The sequence below is a fragment of the Protopterus annectens genome, chromosome 10.part0, assembly GCF_019279795.1.
Source record: "Protopterus annectens isolate FY-2018-M chromosome 10.part0, PAN1.0, whole genome shotgun sequence".
NCBI classification, from domain to species: Eukaryota; Metazoa; Chordata; order Ceratodontiformes; family Protopteridae; genus Protopterus; species Protopterus annectens.
This window is the reverse complement of record NC_056744.1, coordinates 604,181,016-604,186,015: the sequence shown is the minus strand read 5'-3', so window position 1 is coordinate 604,186,015 and position 5,000 is coordinate 604,181,016.

The following is a 5,000-nucleotide window of genomic DNA, read 5'->3' as shown; positions in this document are numbered from 1 at the left end:
AAACTTTTTGATAAAAGAAAAAACTGAATGAAGATCTTTAAGAAATCCAAATCTTTCTCCAGGATTTGATGCAGGTCTCTCAATTTTCAGCATACATCCACTTCATCCTTCACTTACCAATTTGTGTTCACACACACACACACACACACACACACACATATATATATATGTATATATATATATATATATATATATATATATATATATATATATATATATATATATATATACATATATATATATATATATATATATATATATATATATATATGTATATACATAGATATATATATATACATACATATATATATATATATATAGGGTGTATCTGATAAGACCAAAATGCCAACATTTCGAATTTCACAAGACTGAGACAAGACTGAGACAAAATTGCTGAAACCTCACATAACGAACACCTGGAACACTGAAAAAAAAAACTTCAGGTAAATAACCATGTGTTCATAGCAACGAAACAACAAAAAACTTAAACTCACTCATGTGGGGGGCTTCAACTCCTCAAACCCCAACTAAATATACCAACTCCAAGATCGCATTGCATTGGGGAAAGGACAAGTGGTTACTTAACCCGGAGTTTTTTGCCAGTGTTCTGGGTAGTGGCAGATGGTGACTTCAAATCAAAGGGGGGCTGCAGGAGACAGCTGAATGGGTGGGGTTAATGGGAATGGCTGTGGCCAACTAGGAAGGGGAGGAGCTATGCTTAAAACCACAAAACTGTAACTTTCATTAAATACGCTGCTCTGGGTGCCAAACCATCATTATGAGAGTCCAGTCAAGACAAAATTAAGTAGAAGAAAAAAATATTTCAATGCATTGGCTGCATGACAGCTTGCTTAATATCTAGATGGAAACAAAAAGGTTGTGACGCATGAAAAAATAAATTACTTTGCAAATACATTACTGGAATGCCAGTCAAAATCAAGTATAAGAAAAACAAGCAGCACACAACTCAAACCACTTCTCCTTGCACTGCAGTTCTAATTTATATTCAGCTTTATTAAAAAGTAACATGCTGTAAGTAGCCATCTCTGTGATACCCCCACTTGTAAAAATGTTTCTTATCCAAAAAAGACCTGCTGCCTGACAACAACTATCTACTTGTTTCATGGGGAAAACATGATCAAAGTAAAAAATGAAAAGCAAACAAGGAACAAGCTCAACATACATTGCTTAAAGGATTACTGCACAGGTTATGGACCACACACGATAGATTGGCATTCTGTTTAGTTTGCAGGTAAAGCCTGCAAAGATGACAGCAAGTCTCCAACAAATGTAATGAGCTTCTTAAAATAATGTAATCCTGTCCTCTATTACAAATACTGTCATATGCATTTCAATACCCAAGGCTTATACATTATCTAGTTATGTAAGTATTCTCTGCATGGCAACAGCAGAAAGGCTTTCAGTGTTGGCAATTCTTTAACAGTATGCTTATTAAAACTTACTTGCATCTTACAATCTCAGACAAGCTTAACTGATGGTCATTAAACCACTGCTACTTAAACATAGAGCAACAGGCACTTTCTGAATAATAATAAGCATAAATCAACAGTATAAAAATATGACAGAAACCAGAACATTCTGCAAAAATCAAGGACAGATGAAAAGCCACTGTAGTACTTGTGTCTACCTTGGAGGGGGGATACACTGCACATTTACACTGCATAACTGCTCCTTGCCTTGCTTGGACACATCCAGAGTCACTACATGGGGGAGTGGGGTGCAACAAGTATGTCACAATTTGAAATGTCTCTGGCTGACTGTGATGGCCCTGACACATTTGTCATACCTCTCATCCGCAGAGCAAGAAATCTGGAAAAATCCATACATAGAAGTGGGACAAAGGTCCAAAAATAAGGACAATTTTTAAATATTGCTCTTATAAACTTAGAAATATAATAGAATAGGTCTTGCATTAGTATGAATTTTCTGAATGGTATGAAACCTGAAACTCAAATGTCTGTCATTATTTTCTAACTTCAATCTTTAATGATTTGCCACTAATTTTCCAAAAAACACAATTTTATGAAAAAACGGACCAAAAATGTGATGCAAAAATATAAAATAGCCACACAATACACCTGGGAACCTGTCAAAAAAGGGACACTTTTTTAATATTAGTCCTGCCAACTTGAGAAGCTGACAAAATAAAAGAATCTACATGCATTTCTGAAATAAAAGTAATCTATAACTCTGATTATTACAGTTATTTATTAACTGTAAGCCCTCCATGTTTTCCTCTAAAATTGGCATTTTGTGGAGGGATTATTAGGGGAAGAGCAACATTTTGAGCCAAAAATTGGGGACATTTGAGAGGTTTGGATATGTCTAAGTCTATAAAGCAATTTATTTGCACATACCTCTCAACCTGTTAATGCAGGAAATCTGGACAAGGCCAAATATATTGGGGGGACATATAAACAGTACTAAAGATTGCTCTTGTATAAACTGAGACAGTTGATAGAATAACAGGTCTTGCTTTAGCATGCATTTTTCTGAAGGTTATGAAGTCTGAAACTCAGTGTCTGTCATTATTTAGTGACTTCATTCCTAAATGATTTGCTAGAAAACCACAAATTTTATGAGGGACAAACAAAAAATAAGCAAAAATCTATTTATTCTGCATAAATCTGGACAGCTGAGCGGTATAGTTCAGCCAGGGCTGTCTTTGAGTTTGCCGCCATTCCCCCCCTCAGAAAATCATGGTGGAATGGAGCCTCCCCCCTGCAGCCATTCCAATGAACAATTACTTGGCTATTTCACCCCATTTACATACTGCTTTACTTCTGCAATGATTTGGACTTCATTTGAAAGTTTTATTTTGCATTTTACAGAGCAAACACTAATAGATATCTGCTAAACAAAGCAATGCAGTCTCACAATGAAAACAGACTTAGCATTAAAACTTTTCTGCCCTTGAAACTCACATTCATTGAAACAGCATTGAAACCCATATTTAAAGAAAATACATTTTGCCAGAGGCAGATAAAGATTAACATTGTGTTTGGGCTGTTTTCAAATCACAGGCCCCTTGCACATGAAACATACACATACTCTTTCATGCACCTTTCTGATGGTATTAAATTATATTCCTTGTACAATACAGCAATACAGTACAGTTTTAGAGGGTGTTTTAAATTTATTGTTTTGAAAAATTTTCCAGTAAACAATGACAAAAATGCATGCACCTATAATGACAAAACTGCCCAATTCAGAACATTTCCATCATAAAAGTCTACTCAAACCTCTACAGTCCAGTATCAGTACATATGCACAATCTCTAAAGAAGTAAAAGTCATCTAAATAATTCCACATTAAAGAGATCTGTAACTAATGAAGAGGCTGCTGCTAGCAAACAACTTTATATTTCATTGTTTCATCTACAAATAAAGTGCCTGTTGCCCTTGAGGAATAAATTGCCTATTTTACACTAAAAAATGATAAGCTAGTAATATTTCAATAGGGAATGGATGGCAAACTGATAACGGGTTCATAGCTACTAGGTATCTTCGCCAAAAAGGAGTGTGGCATCCACCCCCTTTGCAACACAGTACAGTATCAGCAGTGCATCTATCTACTGTGGGAGTAGAAACCACAACCGTCTGCATCAAAAGCAAGTGCCTTACCTGTTGTGCTATTAACAATGCAAGCAGACTTAGCATAAGCATCACTAAACGTCCCCGCAGCTCTCAGCTTTTTGTAAAATCTACTCAGTCAGCTCTATCTCTGAACTTTGCAGCACAAGAAATCTGAAAAAAGCTAAAATTTATTGGGGGGGACAAAAGCCCAAAAAACAGGGACACATGTTAAACATTGCTTGTATAATGTTGGAAAGTTGCTAAAATAAAATGCTGTGTTATTTCCATACATTTCACTGCCAAGCCTTGAACCCAGGGCCCTGTGCAAAACCATCAGAGCAATATACCACTATGCCAAATCAGCTGTTTTGTGAAAACAAGGAAGACTGAAACTTAAATGGCTATTATTAGTGAATTCAGTTCTCACCATAGCTGTCAACCTCTTAGCACAAAACACCAGAACAAAGCCAATAATGGGGGAATACAGCCCCCAAACATATTCAGTGAATTCAGTTCTCACCATAGCTTTCAACCTTTTAGCAAATAAACACATGGACAAAGCCAGTAATGGGGGAATATAGCCTCCAAACATATTCAATGAATTCAGTTCTTACCATAGCTCTCAACCTTAGCACAAAAAAACTGGACAAAGCCAATAATGGGAGAATACAGTCCCAAAAATAGGGACAAATTTCAATTATCCATCTTATAAACTTAGAAAATTGCTAGAATAAAATCTTTTGTATTACCATGTCCTTTCTGAAGAATATGAAGTTTGAAATTCAAATGCTTATCATTTTTATTTAACATTTGTTAACCATGAAAGTCTGACTTGGAACAAAAGGCAATTTTCAGCAGTAGCCCAGGGAGAAACACTCAAGACAGACACATCTTTGTAAAATGGGAAGACACCAGAACACTCAGAGGAAACCCACACAAACACAGGGAAGACATGCAGACTCCACACAGAAGGCACCCCAGGCAAGAATCAAACCAAAAAACCTGTAGCTGTGGGGCAACATTGCTACCACTACACTACTAACTTTGTAAGAACACAAAAATACAGAAACCACGGATTTTGAGAAACAGAACCCAGAGGAAACCCAAACAAACACAGGGAAGACACACAGAATGCACCCCAGCCAAGAATAAAACCAGAGAACCTATAGCTGTCAGGCAGCAATTCTACCACTGCACCAATGCACTACTGACTTTATAATGACACAAAAATACAGAAACCACAGATTTTATGAAGATCAGAACAAGCATGAGAGAAAAATCTGCAATTTTTTGGCATATGGTGGTGAGTAGGGAATTCAGGCTCTTGCCGCCTGGGCCCAAGGTACAGGGTTCAAGCTTGTTCTCTACCCACTACCATATAGCACTTGGGGAATTTTACACACA